Source organism: Choristoneura fumiferana, chromosome 5 (genome assembly GCF_025370935.1).
Source record: "Choristoneura fumiferana chromosome 5, NRCan_CFum_1, whole genome shotgun sequence".
Lineage (NCBI taxonomy): Eukaryota > Metazoa > Arthropoda > Insecta > Lepidoptera > Tortricidae > Choristoneura > Choristoneura fumiferana.
In genome coordinates, this window is record NC_133476.1 from 19,978,587 (window position 1) to 20,003,832 (window position 25,246).

The 25,246-nt window shown below is 36.0% G+C and overlaps 1 protein-coding gene across 7 annotated transcripts in view; it reads left to right on the forward strand.

Moving 5' to 3' along the window:
• The window catches only part of Exn (Ephexin), a 120,719-nt gene that overhangs the window by 46,511 nt on the left and 48,962 nt on the right, over positions 1 to 25,246 (forward strand). For 5 of the 7 annotated variants that reach the window (XM_074088311.1, XM_074088316.1, XM_074088315.1 and 2 more), the window contains exon 2: positions 4,238 to 4,267. The exons of 1 other annotated variant lie outside the window; for it this stretch is intronic. The gene's annotated coding sequence lies outside the window, so the exon portion shown is untranslated. Of the gene's footprint in view, positions 1 to 4,237; positions 4,268 to 13,474; positions 13,691 to 25,246 lie in introns of those variants that run through there. One more of the 7 variants, XM_074088312.1, reaches the window with a different exon arrangement.

Consider the following 25,246-nt stretch of genomic DNA (forward strand, 5'->3'; position numbering starts at 1 on the left):
CTAAAATGACGTTTCATGTGTTAAGTACCTGTTTTTTTACATCTCATAAATAGTGATGTGCCACAAGCTAGCTAGGAGATATATCGACTTTTTGTATATGTTGATGTTTTGTTTCAACTGCATTCTAAGCAAGACCTACCTGAAAGCTCAATGCTTATGGAAAGTAGAATATTTAATGCTTTAATTTCATTTTTGTTTCCATAAAATAATATGTTTTATCGATTATTTTCAATTATGTCGAAAGCCGAAATCAGAGAGCAGCACTATTCTTATCTATGCTGGTCACATTATTTTTACATTTGACATTTCATACTGACACTTAAGTTCTTGGTTAAATAAACAGAGTATAGCTTCTCTATCGTTGCATCAGACAAGTGTTCTTAATCCCACGGCTGAAAACGCAAACACTTTCCACTCCACTTAGTATTGCTTTGTATGGCTTCCAAAGGAACTAGGGTTACCATGTGCCTGTTTGTTTCCAAGCTGAACTATTCCTCTTTAGCTTTATCTCGCGACTTCTCTAGCGCGGAATAACAAGTATTTCGGAAAATCCCATCTTCATACACCTCTCTCTAAAATGAAGAAAACAAGTCTAGTGGGCTAGAACTCTATTATGTAGCTAAATTAAAGTTCAACAGTCGGAACCCATTAGGCAATAGGTAGTAAGAATTTTTGAGCTGGTCACGATTTGAATGGGTCCCGAGCCCCGACTGTTGTGTTGTGACTTGTTTTCTTCTTTTTAGTACTTATAGGCACTTAGGCAGTTGGGTTTTTGATTTTTTAAATTAATTGTTTTATTCACACTTTTAATATTTCTGTGAAAATGGTAGACTATAACTATATACACATTTAGAAAGGGCTAATTAATAGCTAACATTTGATACCATACTCGGTAGGTTTTTTTGTTAAACACACGATTTGTCTCCAAAAATCCGTCATTTTTTGTATTTCATGTGCCCAGTGTCACTCGCGTCATCAAGACGAATCTAATGACGTATAATTTATCAAACTCGGATCAGCCGTTGAGTATTTACGAGAGGACATAGACATATTAATTTAATTTTATGTATAATGTAATATATATCTTATCTGCTTACTACCATAGTCTCATAAGAATATTGTTTACACTAACAATACTTGGATCTACTGAGTTATCCGAAAATAAATTATTTTGATATTTTTTTTGATAGGAATGGAGATAGATATCATACATACGGGTCAAACACATAACCCTCCTTCTTCGCAGTCGGGTAAAAATATCCGTAGGCAGTTTTAATGATGATGTTCCTACGGGATAGGGATAAAATCTCGAACTAATAACCGCGGGCTTAGAGTCATGAAATTTGGCATGAGTGTTTTAATTTAACGTCAATGTAATTTTATGGAATTTCCACGAGAATTTAATAAAATCCCGGAATTTCAATTCAACTGCTGTATCTAATTATTTACGCGTACGAAGCCGCGAGTAAACGCTAGTTTCATATAAATTTGGAAAGCGTCAGGAACAGGCTTGGGCTAGTTTTAAGGCATGTGGATCAAGATAGCTCCAGATATAGACCATCTTAAGTGTTACCACATGACGGCAATACTCGATGCAGCAGACCGGAAAGGTGTATGCATAAAGCCAAATAGCAACACGATCGAGGCGCAAGTATTTGCAGGAATGCACTCTTGCCAATACCACAGAAAGAAAAAAAAGTATACCGCGCAATGTACTTACTGTAAGTTTTGAAAGCATGAGTGCACGTTGCTATCTTACCGTTGGCTCATAAACGCGCTTGAAGAGAGCCTGTTTAATATAGAGATAGGCTGATAATTAAGTTATGGAAATTAATTAAAGCTGAGTTGTAATGATAAATAATTTTATGTGGTAGCTTAGGTAGTGGCTTGACTTAAGGACTCTTAAGCTGAATGTCAATCGATCGAGCTCATCATTCCGAATTTATTTTTCATTTTCAAAGCAGCCTGAGGCCAGTCGTCGAGAAATACATCCAGGTCGTCCCGCCATTCCGTCTGGGCCTACCCCGCCGTCGCCATCCGTCGTGTGGCACCCACTCTGTGGCATGCATTCGCCTGACATGGCCGAATTTACCTATTGATTTTTTTTTAAATTCACCATGACCTTTTCGGCGAAGAAACCTGCATTACCCTGCTAAGCAATTCAATGGTATTTGTAAAGTTTCCAATTCGCACTAGGCCTGCGTGGGAACTAGAGCAGGAGCCTCCTTATTTCGTGTGACATTAGCATATAGGCTGACAGCAGTATAAAGGTATGTAGATGAAAAGATGAACGGAAAGCAAAAACATTTCATGCTAAATGAAACTTATCGAAGTTATCAAGCATCCGCGAATGCCGTCGCTGCAGCGTTATCGCGCAGCCACTGACCGCGCATACGCCGTGGCCATGATGCAAAAACTGGCGCCATGCAAAAACCAACCTCAATAACTTACAAAAGAGCACAGTCAAGTTTTGTTGTCTTTTCTAATTTTAGCTCCATATTTCTGTTGAAACCGTGGTTGAAACTATACGCTAACGTGTTTCGTTCTCCCACATGTTCTTTTGTTGGCATTTGTTTATTGAGTAATACGTCATAGTAATCGGTTGCGATAGCTCTTTGGACAGATTTGTTATAATTGTTAACCAGCCTGGGGCTACAGGCTTTAATTAAACTCTTTGTTTGGCGGTAATTTAGATCGTATCTATGTGTAATCTGTGTTGCGGTCTTTATCTATGATCGCATGTCGTCAACATACACTGAAATAAAACAAGAACCTTTGGCAAACGCACATACGCACAATGTCTCCAGGAAATTTTGTTGATTCGACAATACACTACATAACAGTTGCCTTTTGGTGTAACTGTAAAAGCAGACTTTAGATATACGTATACAATTACATGCCCTACATGCATATTATTATACTAATGAAAACCACGCAAAAAAAAACTGAAGTAAACAGCAACAATAATTCCATGCACATGTATACATTCATAATAATCCAACTGTTACTGTAACCATCTTTGACAAAATGGCGACAGTGACGCAAGGTGAAAAAAAAAGTAAAAAATTAACAGTGCGAAGAGAGTGCAAAGTAGAATTTCCACATCGGGGTAGGCTGGAACTAGTATGTATGTTGATGGATTTTCAAAGGTAATTACTATATGAACCGATTTCAAAATATTTTATTTTTATTTGAAAGAAGATACTTTTAGCGTGATCTTATAAGTACGTTAAGAAAAAAAATGCAAACAGTAGCGGATAAATTACAATCTTAATTTAGAAATATTTTTTACAAAAACTTAAACTTAAAAACTGCTCAACTGGTTTAAGTTTAAAAATAATTTTCCTTGAAAGTTTTTATTAAGTTTAACTTCCGTGATTTTTTTTTCATATTTTTTTAGACGTGGGTTTTTTTTTGAACTTTCGGAGTGAACATCTCCGAAAAAATTCACTTTATCAAAATATGGTTTTGCAAACCCTTATTCATATTCAAATATCTATTCAACGATACCCCACAACAAAGGGTGGAAGTGAAAAAAAAATCATCCCCACTGGTGTAGGTACGAGTACCTATAGGGTGGTATTATTTTAATTTTGTTATTTTAACACTTTGTCGGCGTGACTGATATATATTATATTCGTGCTAAATTACAGCTTTCTAGTACTAACGGTCTCTGAGCTTAGCCGCGGACAGACAGACAGACAGACATGCCGAAAATATAAAGGTTCCTAGTTGACTACGGAACCCTAAAAAAGAGTAAAACAAACGCTCAACTACCCATTAAATTTGATAATATACTGCGGAAACGTGCCAAAACAATTATAAACGTAATTCGTTATGCATTTAATCGATGCCGCCATATTGGAACAATGCATCGGTGACACGAACAATGGCTGTTTGCTTGCTTCCTTTGCCTGCAAAACATGTACCACAGATTATACATCATCATTCCCTGAACAGTTTTCTTGCTGTCTCTGTATCTGGTTCACTTCCTCATTATCATTACGTCCTTCCTTGTCTTTGGTGAAATCAGTGGAACGTTTATTAACGGTTTTGTTCTTCTCATTATTGATTTTGTTCATTGAATTAGCAATAACAGTAGTAATTTTAAAGCGATTTTGCATTATCTTGTTTTTAACAATGTACTTATCTCAATGTTAAGACTTCCTTAAAAATATTACAATTTCCCTATCTTCATGTTAATCAAAACTTTAACGTTGTGTATGTTTTGTTTCAGAATCTGCTGTTTGTGTGTGAAGAACTTTAGGTGAGATATGTTTCTAAATAGGATGACTTAAGAAATACATGACGTGTCCTTCAAAACATCCTACTGTTGCAGGCAATGTATGCAAATAAAAACTTAAACACAGATTTAAATTCATTTAATATGTACACAAATTTATACAATCAGAGAAAACAGAAACTATTAATCGTTGCACTGTTTCATATTCCTAAGAGGAGTTCTACATTTATACCATATGCTGGCAAAGTCTAAATATAAACATATAAAATGATTGTCTGTTATGTAAACATTTAATAAGTACACGTTTCTGCGACAATTCGTCATAATTATTATATCCCTATTCGTATGTATTAATTAATTAATTATGTGTTCGTGGGCAGGCTTATCTCAGATCTCAAACAATTCACTTTTAAGCAGTCTTCTAAACGTGAAACCTGTTGGTTGAGTTTTTTTCATCGCATTCACCGCCGAATATGGCAAACGACCGTTTGTTTTCGGCCCAAAACCGACTGGTTTAACGACTTATAGATTAGTAATGTATATAAATCTACCTACAATTTACTAACCATATAAGGATTTGTCTATCGTCCTTCAACTTGGCTTCTGTAATAGGATCGTTTTTTCTGGCTGGAAACATAATCCGTACAGTTTAATTGATGTGCAGTTTTTTGTGACATGCTTTGAAGCCAGATTATATAACAATATATGACAATGTTTTCCCAGAGGTTTTTGGAGGTTTTTCTTAATAATTACACACATAATTGTGTCTTGATGTACAGTCAATTAAACTCTACAAGAATATTCATTATGGTAACGCAGTCTACGATCGCTTACAGAAAATCTTGAGAGATTTTTCGGTCTTTTTTGTACTTGTCGACCGATGTGCGATGTGAAATGTCACCTATAATTAGGCTACACGGGTTCACGTAGAAATCGTCTGTTAATTAAACTTGCTTCACCTCCAAAATTACGTGATGTTTTTTGGGGTAATTTTTGCCGCAAGGAGGCATTTTGGGACCGGCTTTATTACTTGCATGCATTTTCGTAATCAAAGAGAGGTTTCCGTCATACGCATGATTGTTACGCAAACTGATTGATATTACCGATATTTTTCCGTAGGTGTAGTTGTATTCTTTCACCAATGTTTGCTTATTAATTTCTTAGCACTTCTGGGGGAAAGTTTTGTTGGTAGGAGGAGGGGTTTCTTCTTTGTGCTATCCGAACGTTAATTGCCATACTTGGCCATTAGGGCCGTAACTTTTGAAAACAAATGCCGCAAGATGTCAAATTATAATGGTGTAACCTAAATTCCGGAGAATCATTACTGCGACCACAGAGTAGTCTAATCTGTGGAGCCGGTGATTGAAGCATTTGCTCTTACTTCGTGGAGTTTATACTAAATGACGGGAGAGAAAATATCAATAATGGTGGTAGCTATGACTACCAGGAGCCTATCAGAAAATTTAATGTCAAAAGAAATAGGAATAAAGTCAGAAGAAACTCCTCAAAATTTAGTTGTATTTATATTACGTTTTTCGAATGGATGGCAAACGAGCATGTGGGTCTCCTGATGGTAATAGATCACCACCGCCCATAAACACCTGAAACACCAGGGGACTGCAGATGCGTTGCCAACCTAGAGGCCTAAGATGGGATACCGGTAAGTGGGAAGTGCCAGTAGTTTCACCGGCTGTCTTACTCTCCACGCCGAAACACAACAGTGCAACCACTGCTGCTTCACGGCTGGATTAGCGAGAAAGATGGTGGTAGCAATCCGAGCGGACCTTGCACAAGGTCCTACCACCTGCAAAACAAACACAACACGTTGTTGTTGTGATAACAAACTTGTTTTTTAAACTGCTTTGTTTAATAAATTCATGTCCAATTCTACCTAATTGCCATCAAATCAAATAAATCTTAGGAATGCAAAACTTTCCCTGTTGTAAATATACGTGACTCGTGTGAAGTTCGTGTAGTCTTGATATATCAATGTTCAGATTTCTTGATGTCCGTAAAATTACGATAAAACTCGTAACTCCAATTTATTGGTCAGCTTTCCCCAGAAAGCACTTGCCACTTGCCAAAGGTCACTGATGAAGGATTGAAAGAACAATTTAATGGTAACGTCAACTTTCGTTCTCACGTTGTACTACACGTACATTATGGTATGTAGGTACTTGTAGGTATCAGATTTCGAATTAATAGCTGTCAATATACATGGCCCAAAAGTGCTGAGTCATGATATACGTTGACGATTACACAGCGAAGGGGTAATTCCAAATTATGAAATTAAAAAGCATCGACCTTAGTTGATGTTACAAAATTAGTTAGTAGTTAGTTTAAGAGTGTCATTGTAGCAGTTAGATTATGGTACATCATAGTGACTAGTAAATGGAGAGCAAACTTTATCCTGGTACTGCAAGATACAGGTTTTTTTATAGGCTCGATTCTTGTTTATTCTGTGACGTCACCGCATTTAGCAGGAATCCAAGCGTATACACGAACTTGTTCTCAAGAACTGGAGACTTGTAAGCTTCGTCTGATAGTTGCAGTGCAGGGATTCATCCCGAATGACTCACACTCACTGTAAAATTTTGTGAACATTTATTCAGGAACGTAGTTCCTGCGTCAACCATTGGGTTATTTTTCAGGGGGAGGCCTGGCCTGAATTTTTGTGTGAAGATATCATTATTATAGAATTTTGAATCGGTAACCAAAATCCTAGGGTGCGGGTACTGGACCATACTGGGGTGAGCACAGCCCACTTGTCGCGCCCCCTCCCCCCTAATGCCTATGGCGTCAACATTCTATGTCTTGTACCCTTTTCCTGCATGATACCTACTTTTCTGATGTCTCTAATTTGTTCCAAGTGCTTATTCTGGGTAGTACAGTAATAAATATAAAACTTGGACAATTGGCCACTTGCTCACTTTTTCCAAGTATTCTGCATCAAACAAATATTATGCAAGATTATTTTTTACTAGATATGTTTATTTATGCAAATATTTATTGTTTTATAAACCGAATTAAGTATGTACGATTTTTTAAATGTCTTAAAAATACGAAAATATCCACGTTTTAAATAGCCAATTAAACAGAGATTTGACGATACTAGAAAGCACCATACTCAATTAAATTTTTCTCGAAAATGATGATTTTACGAGTTTTATATTTTCAGTTACTTATTATATCACTTTAAGTTATTTAAGAGAAAAAATGTATTCCTAACATATATATTTTTTAATTTATTTAAATTAGAAATGCAAATACAGCGAATATAGTGAATAAATATTATTTATATTTCTATTTCTATTTGTACATTGTATCTTAAATTAAATGCTCGCCAAACTGTGAGACAGTTTGTTGGCGTTGCGCTCAATCAAATCTTAAACTACAATAAGTTAGGTACTTTACACTAAGATAAGAAAAATGAATACCAATACGGCATACGATGACTACAAACTTTTTATGTATGTGTGTTCAATAGAAATTGCAGACAATGTAAACAAACCCATATTCCCTCATTCATTCGCAATCTCGCACTTTTTGTGGGCACCCATGAACTTATTAACAGAGTCCATTATGTAAAGGAATATTCCTTTTTACTGACCGAGCCCCATGACAGATTTACTGAGTCTACTGATGTGGCTGCATTTTCAGATTAGATCGGTTTTAGAAGTGTCATGCTGCATCTAATTAATTTTCTACCCATTATAAGCCCTGTGCAATCAGACAGCATTGCGGGAGCAGGTGCAGCGTCCATTGACCCTTCAGTCACTTTCTCCTGTAACACGGACGACATATTTTACCCTTTTACAGATTTAACGGCATCTTTAACAGACCTGTTGAAGCAGGGTGTAACTGATGTTACGTCTGGTTGTATCATCTCTATAATCAGCCCTGCAATGTTTACGGATGTTAATTATAAAAATGACATGTTTCGTAATGGTGATCATATGTTTTAAGACGGATGACATCAATAAAAAATAGAAGCGTTTCGCCTTGACTCAATGCCTTCTGTTGATGGAGTATAAACACCCAATCAATCATATCGTGTCTATTTCACTATCATTATAATCTTACTTCACGCAATTTATCGCGTATTTATAAAGGACTTAAATGATTGACTGATGCTTTGGTTATTCCGGAAGTAATCGATACGATATGATATGTAGTAGCACCTGCATTAAATATTCTTCCGTTGGCCATCTTCCAGTACCTACAAATGTAACAGGTGTTATTTAACTATTGATTCGTAAGCAAAGTATCTCTTACTTTCTCGTTCGATTTTGATGTATTGCAATCGATATGTCCGATTCGGTATCAGATACCAGAGTACACTGACCTAATCGATTACGGTCACGACTTGACGCGGAAGGAAACCCTAGTGGAATCTGACTTGGCTTCCTCATTGTCCGGCTTCCTAATAAACAGTAATCTAATATTTAATTGGTGCTAAGCCGTAGTGTCCGGTTTGACCTACCACCTTGAAATTACCCTTTTTCAGACAGAGTCGAACATGTAGCATAAGTGCGCAGAGTAAGTTGAGCTGCGAAATGTTACTCTGCGTAACAACTCAACTTAATCAATCTGCCAACGGTTACTCTGCGAAAGGTTTCCTGCTTAACAAAAATCTGCTAAGTAATCGTTTGTCTGCGAAACATATATCCTTCATACAAATATCATCCTGGCAGTTGGACCGACCCAGCCCAGTTTTTAACCACGTTTTTATTTTCATTTTTTTTCTTAAAACTATATAAACCATAGGTACTTATGGTGTGAAAGTACAAAATCAGCCTACAATGTGGCCTAATCGCTTCAATTTTCATTTTAATCGATTATTTTGACTTCATCAAAATGAAATAAAATACCTGCGCTTGTAATTAAATTATAATTATTAAACATTCATTACAACATTGACAACATGCACTGCCACAAAATGGGGCTTCTAACTCTCCATCACTTTCGTTTAAGTGACATGTGAAAGAGACAGCGAGAATGAAGAACATTTGCATATGAATTAAGATTGATGAAGTGCTGTCATAAAGTGCGAAGTGTAAATAAGACTTTGAGTCGAGGACCAAATTGATGACTGGCTATATTCGGAAAGCGGTTTAACGGACTGGCCAAAACAAATAAATTACATTCACATCGAAATTAACGCATTGAAACCATTATTAATTAGTTGTTATGAAACATTTTGAAGACTTAATAAAAGAACTTAAATTAAATAATTTAATAAATAAATAAATATCACGGGACACTTGCCACTAATTGGCCTAGTGTAAGCAAAGCTTATGTTAGCTTGTGTTGTGTGTTACCTACCCTTAGCCATAAACGCTACTTTTAATTCGTCTTACCTGACACTAACATTTGCAAGATGCTGATGGATGAAACATACATTATGGTACCATAACAGATATTATGCTACTTACTTTTAATGAATAAGAGTGTCGGTACAGTACATAATAGGTATTTTGATACCTTCCCTGATTAGTTGGTGTTCCTTACTTTATGTGGTAGAGGTTCATATGTATGAGTATGTTTTCTGTACTGCTCACTATCTGTTGGTGTTCGATAAAGAGTTATTATATTGTATTGTACTCGTATGTTTGTATGTGGACTTGTGGAGTAGCAAGGTAGAAGCTAGTAGGTAAGTACATATATTTCATAACTTATTTCCCTTTCATAGTCTAAGCATGAATTGCATCAAGTTACTGAAACGATATCCAATGTCAATCAATAATCGATCTATGAATATTTTAGGTTAGTAGATATATTTACAATAAATAAGTTACAGTTGATCACTATTATTAGTAGGTACGCAAAAAGTATTACTGGCAAGCTGCGTGACTTGTTCAAATATTACTTCATCAGTGAAGAATGTGTATTGTGTATGGGTACCGATAACAGTTTTTGTTCAGTTTATTGCAAGAGGCTTTAAAATCGTGCATATATGGCCACAGAATAAGTAATAGTACAAGTGAGTGAGTGATATGGCGTAATATGATAATCGAATAAGCTGTCTGTTAATGATTAGAGAACCTGGCTATGAGGCTTGAGGTGTCAGGTTCAATCCTCGGTCGGGGCAGATGATATGGTTTTATTTTTGAGTGTTTGATATATTTAATTAGTGGTGTTCACTGTCGTTTGATTCGCTTCGATCACGTTCCAATTTTTTAACAATTTTGTTTAGCACCAATCTTGTCCTGATAATAAGGAATACAACAAAAAAAATATCCAATTCGGTGCCGTCGATCGGGCGTTATGCGCGTACATACATTTCGGCGATTCATTTTTATTTATACTTATATAAAATATATAATATACAGTTATTTAACTATTCTATAGCTAAAACAAGTTCCGATTCCATTTATTGCTTACTATATAAGAATTAAAAGTGATAGTTTCTAAAAATGAACTAGTCCGTTCTTATAAGCACTACCCATCGAAATAGAGTAAACACTGTGTGGAAATACCGTTGCAAATTATGGATTTTGGCTTTCGTATATAAGTTATAATTTTTAGAACAATGAAGCTTGTTGTAATAATGACCCACATGCGGCCGCGCCTGCCGCCGATCGGCACCGGCGACCGCCACCTCCAGCTATTGTTCGTTACTCTAAGAACGTAGAATATTCCATTAACAGTTTACTTCTGTTCATGCCCCCAAAGCGAATAATATCATATTGAGACAGTGAATCCTTCGTCGAAGAAAGGCATTCCCAAGTAAAAACGAGTCTGACTAAAATTAAATCGACAAAAATCCACTTAACAAACCGGTTCACAAAATATTAGACGGAAAGAAATCTCGATCAGTGCACAAATTTTGGTAACAAATATAATGAATCTCTTATCAAAATTTGTTAACTGATTATACCGTGTGTGGCCTGTAATATGAGCAAATAATTAAAATATAGATCGTATTCGTCAAACCACCGTGGTCGTGGTTTGACGACCAGATGGCCTAGTGGTTAGAGAACCTGACTACGAAGCTTGAGGTCCCGGGTTCGATTCCCGTGTCGGGGCAGATATTTGTATGAAAAATACGAATGTTTGTTCTCGGGTCTTGGTGTTTAATTGTATTTAAGTATGTATCTATCTATATAATTATATTTATCCGTGCTTAGTACCCATAACACAAGCTTTGCTAAGCTTACTTTGGGACTAGGTCAATTGGTGTGAATTGTCCCGTGATATTTTTTTTATTATAAATTGAACATTAGTTCAGCAACTTTTAAAAATATATATTTTTTTTAATTACACTAAAGTTTACTGGAAGAAGCAATGTAAATCAAAATGATTGATGTTTGTAGCGTGACAGGCGACGTCAGTTGTGTTCTAGGATGTCGTAAATTGAAAGATAACAGTGCATATTTAATTTGTATGAAAAAGGGAAAATCTAAAGACTCCATTATTTTTAAAAGTCGCTGAACTAATGTTCAGTTCGACGAGTAGGTACGAATCTAATTTTTAATTATTTGCTCGTATTACAGGCTACACCCGGTAGAATAACGAGTATTAAAAACAAATACAACGAATGCAAAACTAAATCACAAAGCAAATGCTAATGGCAAAAGGCCCATAGCCATAATCGTTAGTATGTCGACCAAAGGAGACAAGAGTCGATGATTCAGGTTTAGGTCAGTCGTGGGCGTCGTGCTCATGGTGCAACTAGAGATCAATCAACTAGACCTTCGCCACAGAATAACTAATAGTGCCTTCGCGCTATGGCTAACGTAATCGTCATTTCGTCCATTGCATTCAGTTATGTTAATGATTTGACCTGAGGATCCTTGAGGTCACTACGTCGATTTGTATAGTTGTTAGTTTTGGGATACTGATTAATTGCATCTAATGGGATTAAAATGGTGGCACTTATGTGTCAAAAAGCCGTCTACCTAGTGTTGGAACCTCAAGAAGTCTCCAAAACCGGCTCGCACCTTGGCTCTCGATTTACGATATTATTTAAATGATATGTATACATCACAATTTTACACAACTTTTTTACACAGTAGGTTCGCTTTGAAACGCTAATGCGGATCGGAATCAACAATGTGAGATAAACATATCAATGATATTAATGTCTGACAATAGTTGAACTTTGTATCCGTTTCATTTATAATATTGTTCTTTTAGGAGGCTTGCTGCCAGTCTAAGTGGATTATAGCTGGTGTGATACGAGTTAATGTACTCTTGATCTAGAAGTCCAATGTGCTCCTGGCTCTCTTTGCTTTCTTTTTAATATCTACCAACATATTGACACGTCAACCCAAGTAGATGCAATAGCAAGTAAATCAAGTACTTAAATCCACCACCTTTAGCCCTTCTGGAAATTAACTGAAGTCTGTGCATTATTTTGAGTTGATTGACTCTTGATCTAGAAGTGCGACATGTTCTAGAACAGAGAAGTGGTCAGCTTCAGGTAGCTAAACAGTCGATGGTGGTAAAGCAGGAAACTACACGTTAATAGAAAATATGTTAGTGAAAATGACTGATTATTAGTATTCGCACAGAGCCTAGTCAGTAAGCGATATATTGGGCTTAATGAAGTTTCCTTGGAGTCTACTCGTAGATCAACTCGGGTATTGTTTATTTTCTCAAAGAACTGACACGAATAGCATTTTATTTAATAATCATGCTAGAAGCTTGCATGCAAGTTCTTACTGTGTTTTTTCAGAGAGAGCGAAGCGTGCGAGAGCAACCTGCATAGTAATTGCGTAATTTAAATAAATCTTAGCGAAGTTAAAATTACATTACATTTTGCTGTACTAGTTCAATGACACATACCTACTTAGTTATTTAGATCTTTATTTTGCCTTATTGTCTTTATTGAGTCAATATTTCCTGTTGTGGTATCTACCGGTCCCATTTCAATCATTACTTACACTAATTAATTCATTTAACTTTTTACTAAACGACAACATTTCGAAACATCCCTTAAAGGGCTTAAAGTATTATTGTTTCTCGCACAATGCATATTGTTCCTATTTCAATTCTTTATCTAATGTCAAGTCTGTGGTAATAGATAACTTTAAATTCGGTGTCCAGTTCGGTGAACCATATTATGGCCCATAAATAATGGGATTAACTTTCTTTCAATAAGAGATTAAACAGGTAGATGTAGAGCCCTACGCATTCCGTGCATCCGCCCACTGGGTCAAGAAACAAGAAACAGGCACAGGCGCAGGCAGAGGCAGCGTCATTCAGTCAGAGGCGTCAAGCGACCAAACGTCACTAACGTCAGATCCGTTGCAACCGTCAGCGAGCACGCACGTGCGTCGCGCCGCTCACTCCCGACGTTTATTTACGTTATACCACCACCCGCAGAGACAACACTTATAACAAACCTAATAATAACATTATTAATCATCAATGAGTCCACAAAACAGTTTCTGTGCTAGTGAAGTGATATGTGCTGTGAATTTGGATTTCCTAACCGAGCAGGTATTTATTTTGTCTATACTACTGCTACTGCTACTAGTGATGTAAGCGAGGCAATCACTCAAAATTAGCTATTAAAAGTTATAAATACCGGAGAAAGTCCATTAACTTTTTATATTATGTCACTTGGTTCAGAAATAGGTTCGGTTATTGATTAAATAGATATAATTGAAGTGGGAGCATGGCTCGACGGTTGATTTCATGTGTGGTCTGCGAACTTGTAGGTAATTGGTTTTTCTTCCAACAAAGCTTTAATTTCATCATAACCGCACTAAATACTCAGCACAAAGCGGGACTTTTCTGCTCTAGAGCAGAAAAAATGTATGAAAATCCTTTATTGCATTGTTTTAGATTTTTTTTAATGGCACCACCAAAGATACCTCTTTACACTTCACAAGTATTTTTGCTATAAAATTAGCCTGTATAGTGTAAAAAATCTAGTGTTTGGTTGACCAACCTGGCTCCCATCCGAAATTTGACAGATCGCGGGTAAAGAGTGCGAATTTAAACTTACAAAAATGGAATCATCGAGTGCTAGTGACATTTCTTTCTCCTATTCATTGTTTAGCATGATTTTTTTTCGTCTACTATTCCTGTAATAGTTGAAAGAAAAGCAGATTATGCACCTCGCATTAAGTAATTTATATTGCCCTCGTGCTTTTTAAAGCCCTCGCTGACGCTCGGGCTCCAAATCGGCACTCGGTACAATAATAAATAACTTTCTGCTTGGTGCAACAATCTACTATTATAATAAATGATTTTAATATGCTAAATTCGGTACATAAGAAAGTATCAGATAAGATAATTGAACTGTTTCAATATTATTAACTATACATTAAATGACGAAAATAGCGAACAAGGGCCACGCTCAGCTCAGCATGATATGATAGGTTATGTAAATATTATGTTAGTTGTACAAATTTTTCAACTTGTGTTGCGTTGCCCCCATGAAGGTCAGTTAATTAAAGAAAATTAATTAATTCCATAACATCACTCATACACACACACACACACACAAACACAAACATCACGCCTGTATTCCCAAATGGGGTAGGCTAGGCAGAGCACACGAAACGTTACTGCTCCGGAGCCATTTTTAGCAATTTTAGGTTTTAAGTTTGACAAAAACGGTGCAATAGTGACAGGTTGCTAGCCTGTCGCCTACGGTATACCTTAAGCTATACTTATCCTCAGTCGCCTCTTTCTTACGACATCCAAGGAAGAATTGGAGAGTTGTAATTCTTACCCGACACCACACGGGTCACTAATACTGGGCAAGAAAGAACTACTCGTATAAACCTCCCCAACACAATTTCGTAAAACCGTAGTAGAAGAAATCATTAAAAAAAAACAGAAAGTATTTCTACACAGAGCACTTTATCTGCTTTGAATGATAGGATAGGTACGAGAATTATGAGATACCCATGTGTTGAACTCAAGATGAAAATCAATTGAACTTTGAATTGATCCAAAAACACGTTGTAAATGTGACTTGGGTTTAAAATAAGAAACAGCGCTAGCCAAAGTATCCCAAGTTAAGTTCTCGTTTTAATAATATCTTTGCTCTTTAGTTCTAAATATATCATCATGTCATGATGTCTCCTTTTCGGAATTCCCTGCCTAATTATTGCAACTCTCCAAGTAATCTGTGTTCGGTTCCACTTCGACTTCGCCTTCAATACCATTATTGATTTCACAGACTAGCTGGAAATGATCTGTATTATTAACTGTCGATTACACAAGCGGAATATTTATTACTTTTAAATTACCTGCCTCTCTGTTGGTCGGTTCATCAAAATTTTAGGTTTTTAGACCAATAAACTCACGTAGGTAAAGCTAAGAGTCTCGAGTATCTTCGTTGAGTCAACATTGTGGTTTTGTATTCTGAATTCATCATATAGTACACGCCTAACTAAACTAATAATAAAAATACGGTTACTTACCGTATGGTAAAATCAAACTAAAAGATAGCTCATAAAGGGATGTAGAAAAACGACTTATATATTTAATAAAGATCACTTTTATATCAATTGGTTGCATTTCGCCGTGTCAGTACTTTATCACGAAAAACTTTTTCACGAATGACTATCACGATAAAGTCGTTCGTGAAAAAGATTTTCGTGAAATAATACTAGCACCGATAGGTAATTAACTCTGGTGGTTCAGTAGAGTTCAGCCAAGGGCTCATTGTGAGATACCTACCTACGCTTCTACTGCGAAATGGGCGCACAATGAGCCCTTGGCTGAACTTTACTGAACCACCAGAGTTAATTACCTATCAACTAACGACTTCCTATTAACCTCTCCATTTCTTCCGTGGATGTCGTAAGAGGCGACTGAGGATATAGGTTAAGGTATACCGTGTAGGCGACAGGCTAGCAGCCTGTCACTATTGTACCGTTTTTGTCAAACTTAAAACCTAAAATTGCTTAGTGGCTCCGAAGCGGTAACGTTTCGTGTGCTCTGCCTATCGCATTTGGGAATACAGGCGTGATGGTGTGTGTGTGTGTGTGTGTGTCATCCTATGAAGCTAAATACCTAAAAATAATCAATACACACTTTAATTATATTAATACGTATATGTCTAAAATACTAGTAGACACAAACTTCAAGGTAGGTAGGTTGCTTGTTAGGTATCACGTCTATTTACCATAGGTTTGACATCAATGATATCACATTCACATTATAGCCTGACCTAATGCGAACAATCGAAACATGCAAATCGGATGTTGTTCGTAGTAAAGAGAAAGATTAACAAAACAACACAGCAGTGTTATCTACTTTTGCACTTGAACTTGGTCATAAGTAAGGATTAGAAATGTTTGAACAGATTTAATGTAGCTAAGAACAGAATAATATCTGCCATATTCAAAATTATACCCGAACTACATAGCTAACTGCATCAATAATAATGTGATATACTTATAAAGTGTTTAAAAGAAGAAAATGCGGATGGAATTGTCGAAATTATTATAACATCCGTCATCTAAAGTAAAGATCATCTACAGGTTATTCACGTTTGAATATTGGTAACAACCATGAAACCGCCAATTTTGCCATGAAAATAAGAAGTATATTGATGCCTCGTAATTTATATCTATACTATTTATGTATTAGGGAAAATGATAAAGGCTCAGAGGGTATGGTTCGAAATTATACTTTTGAAAGCGCTACGCCTATTTCTCCAAAGTAGTACAATATTGATATAGTAAATGCAAAGCTGCAAGCAATCCACATGTGCAACGTTCAGTTATTAAGGTCAGATCGGGTTCCGCGCGACTGGCTGCAATTACAGAGTATACGTTAATAACTTTAGTAACAATATGAAGTAACGCAGCAGATGCAATGCAATGCGTACCTAGTCTCGTGACGCGCGAAGCAGTGTCTTTGTTTTTGTACTTTTTTTAAAAACGTTCCTTTTTAAACAGTATGCGTGTGCGAAAGAGATAAAGGCTTTGACAAACAGCTGTGGCTGAGCCCATGTCGAAGATTATAAATATAAAATACCTATATTTGCAACAAATCTTGATTTTATTCTCCGTTTTTTTAGATTTTTATTAGCTTAGCTTTATTTTTCCTACCTGCACTAAGTGCCGCATATGTTTCTTTAGGTTTAAAGTTTGTGAATTATATCGAATAGAAGAGACTACATCAAGGAAAAGTTTCATTTACCTCTTTGAATAACCCACGTATATAAAATGACATGTCCATTGTCCTCAATAATACGACTCTTAATTTTACTCTCTCTAAATTTGTTTATCTTGTACATAAAAGTTTCTCTAGAAGTTATAACTATGTAGTTAACAATTATGTACCACCATTTTAAATGCAATTCGTTACGATATTTTGTTCAATTACACTACAGTAAATATTCATAAAAACAACACACGCTTCGTGAAATTAAAATTCTTCAATTTTTAATGCGTTTTTAACAAATCACTAAATAATTCTAATTGTTTTACAACAGGATCTATCCCATTGTCTCTCTATACAATGCCTATTTTTACTGACAAGTCTGCACTTCCGGTCCTTTTGTTCGCTCAACCTTGGGAATCCCTTCCTTTTTATTTGGAACTCATTACAAGGATTAACTGGTAAAAGAACTACCCGCATCCCATACACGCCTACTTATCCTTTGTGTTGTTTAAAATTATTACTTTCTATTCTTATCTGCCGACGTATTTCCCCATTACTTCATTTAGTAAACAGTCTTCATTTACTATTATTTTCCTGGAAATACATAACCGTGATTTCCCTTTTACAAGCAGCTGAAGTAAATCAATGGTCTTATAATAAATGGCATAGTTATTTAACTTGGAGATTGATTATATTAACGGGCAATAGAATCTAAAACAATCCATTGTCTAGCACACTGCGTTCCTCGAAATAGTGCTAACAAAACAATCATATGGTGTAGTATAGGGTATGATAGTAGTACCTACTCGTATGGTTTGGACAGTAAAACTCCACCCTTTACGTTTTAGACGAAGCATTTAAAAAGTTGATTGATATTTTTAATAAGCTACTGTTGTCTTTAGCATCTGGCCTGAAACCAGCACACCTCCATAATAGTAACACAATAGAAACAATGAATGCAGACGTATTGCACACGTATAAGGATTGTGACGGCAATGGTAAAGGTGTACATTGGCTGTAACGAAGGTGATAACATTATAGTATTACTGGAACTATACTAATTGTATTTGTTATCAACACTTCCTCTCTTTGTTCGTCAACCAAATCCACATGATGTTTATGTTATGTTCAAGAAGTTACAATTGCGTACTTTTCCCTACACCTGTCTTAAAAGTTTTGAACAAAGACCAAGGTCAGTAAAAGATAATATAAAATTCATTGTCAACAACTTTTTTAAAATTAAATTATCTTAATTATCTTAACGTTATCTTCCTACCAGTATCCGAAAACTAAGCCTATTTGTAATGACGAAATGATAGATAGTCTCTTTCAAACAATGGGTGGCGCATGTATCGACAGTCACCTATTATTTTATCGATTTGCTTAGCCATAGTTGAAATAATGGTTGATGGTCATGACCTGTTTGAGAATTTATGTCATTATTATTACTTACATTACAGTTCGTGACGCTCTGACTTGTTCTTTGGCTGGTATGTGTTTTGCTGCAAATGACGCATAAAGCTTAAGTTTTGCTTGATATTATCCTGTCTTCACAGCGACGCCGTGTGCCGAATACCTAACTACCTATATCGAACGCGGTAAAAGGAGTAGCCGGCTATACATTCCTCACCAAGGCTAGCAAGATGCAGTAGACATTGAAAAAAAGCACCTTTTTACTGTTGTTTCTGTTTTGCCGTTCCAATATTCAAAAGTAATCCGAATGCACGTTACACCTTACATTTTGATGCCAAGGGTATATAATACAGCCTCGAAAAAATTAATGAAACTAAGTGATTTCTACATAATATTATACATTATTAAATAATTCATTTCTAAAGTGAAAGCGGTGTCGGTAAATTGACAAGTATTTACATATCTGAGGTTTGGGAGTTGGCGTAGGTTACGACGGCCCTTTGTATCTTTATATTTCTTTAATGCGTTTCTCCAATCCAGTGAAATCTCGGAACCACTGATTATTACGTTATTATGTGACAAACACGAGTAAATTACATGCTTAGCAGTAGACGAGGTAGGTATACGGAAAGATGTAACGTCATTGTTGTTACATGATTGTTAAAGTTGTAAAATGTGGCAAGTATCTAGAAAGATTTTTATCAGCCCAGAAACATAATAAGCTGGTGAGGTGAGGTAAGTATCATCAACTAAGAATTCCTCAGAATCATGGCGTAATTAACTTTGATCTTTTGCAAAACTTCGCTCGATTATTTTTCTACTTAATTATTTCCTCACCTATGGTCATTACTGTAAAAGCATCAAAATTACATATACCTACTTACTGCATGCAGCAAATTTTGTTCAAATTTCAAAATTTCAAATTTCAAAAAATTCAAAATTCAAAATTCAAAAATTTCAAAATTCAAATTTCAAATTTCAAATGATTTATTCAGTAAATAGGCCGCAATGGGCACTTTTACACGTCATTTTTTTAAACTACCAGCGCTTTCGGAAAGACCATCATTGCCAAGAAGAATGCGCCGCAAGAAACTTGGCAGAAAGTCATTTTTTCATCAAAATATAATTACAAATAAAATACTTAAAAACTATATTATACAATTAAAGAAAAAAAACAAAAAATAATAATACAGGAAATAGGGATGTATGGGTCCCTTAGTTACAATACTAAACACTAACTATATCTAAACTATATCTACGTTCAGTGGAAGTGTAGAATGCTTCCACCGTCATAAATTTTAAAATAATAATAACAATAATTTAGTTCTGAAATATACATTTCAGGTCAAGTAACCATTAAGCTTTTGTTCATTGTACTACATTTGTTTTAGCGCTCTCACGATATCAATGTTAACTATTGAAACTTCCTATCAATTCACTCATCAGACTAGTTTATTTTCACTTTCGTATGCAGCTACTTCATTAACTTTCGTTTTTTCTTTCAACATCATAATAATAAAACTCAAAAAATCGAACATTACTGTGACAAACAAGCAGTTTTGATTCTCATCTTACTCTTATCAGTTAGTTTGTATACAATTGTAAACATACTCCGCTATCGAAAATACAAACTGAGACATGGATGCACAGACATCTATGTTTCGCTCTCATCGCAGATGTCGCTAGTGCTGCTGCTTAAGTAGCGTAGTAGAAATAAGCAAACTGAGATATGTATGCATAGGAGAAATTCGTGTCTGTACTCCTGTCCAGTGGTGGTGTAGGGGTATGGCACGCGGCACGGAATGCTGAGGACCTGGGTTCGATTCCCAGCACTGGTCTCTTTTTCTGGTTTTTCTGTGCATCCATGTCTCAGTTTGTATTTTCGATATGGTTTTAAGGGATGACCCTAAAAGTAACAAATTTGGAGTTGAAATAAAAAATACAAAAAGACTCCAAATAACCAATCATAATACTCCGCTACTCGTAGGCTTGGCTGCAAATGAAAGAAGTTTTACATTAACGTGCGATTGTAAATAGAATAGGGTCATTTGCAATACCAAGATGGTCGTTCACAACCAATATACTATATTGTTAGTTGTCATGTCATTCTTAAGACATGCAGTTAGCATACTAAGTGTTCGTACGCTTTTCACTGCCATAAACAACACTTCAAAAGACAACTGTGAGAGGCAACTTCGTTCTAGTAGCTTCTGAATAGTGAAATTAAAAAAGTCGCCGATAAGCTTTAATAGTTATTTGTGTCACAAGGGAGCAAAATGGTGTATTTACGGCGAGGGCGTACATTGAATCCTGGATGTAGCGAAGGATTCTACAATAGAATCCTGAGCGTAGCGAGGGCTTCTAAAGTAGAATCCTGAGCGTAATGAGGGATTCAAGTGTTAACGCCCAAGATGAAAATAATTGTGCTCCCGAGTGGCTCATACAACTTTTCACACCGAGCATTAAGAAACTTGAAAAAACAAATTCTAAATATTATTAAAGATCAACCAGCCTAGAAAATGGCGTGGCTTTACAATTATCAACTTCAAAAAATGGCATTTGCAATAAAATACTTAGAAAAGCCTTGAACAGAAAAGTTGCACTTTGCTCCCTCTCGTCAGGGAGGAAAAGTTACTTTTCTAAAGGAGAGGTGTAAAAACGATGTTTAATCAATCGGGTTATTTTTCCATTTGTAAACATCACTCGTTTCACCAGTAATCAAAATCACTTTTACTTATCCCTCTAAGTTCAAAGAAACGGGATCGAGATCATTAATCGCATCAACTAACCCGTTGGATTAATCAAACCTTGTCGATTCGTTAATCATCGATTACTTTAGCGAATACTCTCCGCGTCTTCATCATTGGTCTGTCGATCAATCCCGTTAGCTAGTACAGTTATCAACGGACTATGGCGCTTCACTTTACACGTTTAGGGAATTTCTCGGCCTTCGAAAAACGCTGTTCGAATTTTGAATGCGTTCTTTTGTCCGAGAATATGGGTTTGTGTGCCAGTTCGTTGTTTCACCTGTTGATTAAGTCTGTTGTGTTGGTTACCTACATTGATCTTGTGTTTTAACTTTACATGGAACTGTAACTGCGCCTTTTCTTATTCGTGTTATAAAATGACCTTTTTAGAGCATCGTGTGTTTATAAGTTTACTTAAACGTGAGCATCGTCGGGGTTATTGTTATTTGATGAAGTTAATTAAACGAAATAATTACATAATTGGTCATTATGTTATAAAATGTAAGACCTTGATAGTGGAAGAGGATTTCCTGGTGATAGAATATTAAGTACTAGCTACTTAATAGTAACTTTGGGAAGTATTCCTATTTTGCCAATAATAGCACATAGAAAATTCTACGTTTTACTCTACTAAAAACATGGCTATAAATATGTTCAGTAAAACATGATTTAACAATCGACGTGTATTCTACCCTGCAACATTAGTGACTCTTGACACCTTATTATGTAAGTTCAAAGAGGGTCGAGATTAATCATAACTAACCCGGATTAATCAAAGCATTCTACACATATTTAGCGATACTCTATTCTTATATTGGTCTGGAAATCCTTAAGAATTTCATTATTTTCAAGTTACAAAATTTCTCGGCCTTCGAAAAACGCTTTCGTTTTGAAGCTCAAGAAACTTATCGACCTATTAGGTTGAATTTTACAAAAGCTTAAACAAATTTTTTTATTTCTTACTGCTTACGAATCTAGGTTATCTGACCTGACTATGTTGATCTTGGGTTAAAATACTTAATACCAATTTCATCAAAATCGGTCAGTGGTTGACGTGAAAGCGTAACAGACAGACAGACTCGACAACAGTCAGAGTTTTCTGTTTCTGTTAGAATATTAAGTAGCATAAGTAAGACGATTTATTTTAAAAATATTAAAGTTACACATTTCCTAAGAAACTAAAAAAACATTAGGGATGCTTACACCTGGTTTAAACTTGACAGTGCTAACACAATGGCATGATGACACACAGAACATAGATCTGAAACTAAATTTTCGTTTTTGCAGCGAGATGGCCTTAGGAAATAGCGAAAAGATGAAAGACAAACATGAGAAGGTAAATTAGCTAAGACACGCTCTAAACTTGACTTTATCGTGACCATTGGTCAAAGTCAAATCAGGCAACTATTAAGTAAACGTTTGGTCAACTCTTACGTGTACAGGTCGATAAGCAATGCAAGAGCTGGCACGAATGGATTGAACGATAGTAATGTCACTTAGACATTTTTGTAAGAAAATAACATATCCATGACATTTTCACATTTGTGTGAAGTGTATTCAAATTGGTAACACACTATAAAATACTTTCATTTATTTTTCGAATGTTGGAAGCTGTCATCCTCCTTGTATGACCTCCCCACTTACATTACTCGCCCTGTTAACTTTAAATCCCTCCTTCGTTATGTATATTCTCCTTTCATTATCATTCTGTGTGATTTTATATCCTCTAATAATATAATACTATAGTTCTAATCAATAACAACACCTTATAGCAGTGTGACGTGACTCCCGCAACAGCGTTCGGCCGAAAAGGATTTTTTTTTCTCTCTCTTTTGAAAAATATTTTCTTGCTCCTGTCAAACTGTTGGCGTTCTGCAGAATCAACCGCAGCCCTGTCATCGTAACTGACATTGCTCCAAGCCATAAGGCCGCTATTGAGGGGAATAATAATAATTAATAACAGATACTTTCATTCACTCGTTCAATCCATTCGTGCTAGCACTCGTGAATCGACCTGTACGACATACATACAATATGAAAACTAATAAATAAAGAGAACTAGCCCTTTTCCCGCGATTTTACTTGTACTTATAATGTCTGGAATTTTAAATTGAGATTCCGGGATTTCACTATAATCACATAGAAACCCGCAACATTCATTGTGGTTTTCATTAACTTTGTATGTATAAAGAAAATCTGTGCAAAATTTCTTGTCTCTAGACTTAGCAAATGAGGATTCTGGATCTTACATGCGTATATCCCGTGGTAATATCGAAATAAAAAGCAGCCTATATGTCATATCCGAGTTCCAACTACATCTGGGGGCACGGCAGTGCCCCCGCCAAGTCGAGCAAAACAAAAACAAAGGCACGGCCGTACCATACTTTTCTCGAAGCCATTCAGGCTATATCTGTACGTCAGATTTCATCCATTTATGTCCAGCTGTTGTAGCTTGATAGAGTTACATGTACATTATATTATATAAACACAGACTGACAAACTTACCAGTGTATTTATTAAAGTTAAAGTAAAAAGTTACTAGTTAATCGATGTTATATATCTCTTGTACCAATTAGAAAAATACGCGAGCGAAAAAACGTTTAAGAACTATTTAGCTTTGTGTAAGATGTAGTTCAAATTCACTCACGTACAGAACTTTCTAGAGCTCCGCGTGTGCCTAAACCGACCACCGCCGACGCCTGTAGGGTTGCCAATGTTGCCATACACTTTTTAAACATGTAAAAAAACGGGCAAGTGCGAGTCGGACTCGCGCACCGAGGGTTCCGTACACATTTATAGGTATGTAAGTAAACGGGAATCGCGTCTTGAAGATATTTCTCGCTTTTTCCGAGAGATTTAATACATCCAGTGTATGCAGAGCCCTACTCTTAAGCAAAATATACGCAGTGTGGGGTCAGATTATATTGGACAATGATATTTACAGACAGACATAAAATATCAAAATTTTCTAGTTGGTTGTGTTATAATAGCTACCTTCATACCAAATTTCAAGATTCTGAGTTCACGGGAAGTACCCTGTAAGGTTTTGATTCCCTTGCGAGTTTCTAAAATTTGCGGAAATTTGCAGCATAAACGGCTGCATCTTTTGATTGCATTGGCTTAGAAGTTTGATTTTTTCACAGCGCCAATAGGGACAGTAGGCCTCAGAATTTGATATAAATTTCAGCTTGATACCTCCACGGGTTCCCGAGAAAAAGGGTCTTGACAGACAGACAGACGGACAAAAAGTGATCCTATAAGGGAACCCTAAAAACAAGATAACACATTTTGTAATGTCTTGCGACTAACATGTTTATAATTGCTCAACGATATGATTTCCCAATTTTTCTCATCTGTGAGATGGGATCGGGTCGGATGCAATAACACTATTTCCTCGTCGTGACCCAGTTAAAACTAGTGGAAATGTCCACGACTTCCTTACGACACCAGCATATTGGGCATACTTAAAGTGTGTGGTCTCATCAGCCGTAAATAACTTAGAATCGGACAAGTTATTTCAGTGTGTAACGTAGCAATTAAATAATATAAACTATAGAGGTTTACTAATGTTTCGGCGAATAACGTTTGGCAACCTGTTTCATCTCTCAACTTTTCATTTCCCAACAGTTTTTTCTGAAACTGCAAAAATTTCAAGATTTTTATAAATCTAACCTAACCTAAAGGGTTCTTCTACACGATGGCCCTGAAATAAATCCTGAAATATTTACAGTTTCAGAGTTTGCCAAATATAGCTGTTACCCGC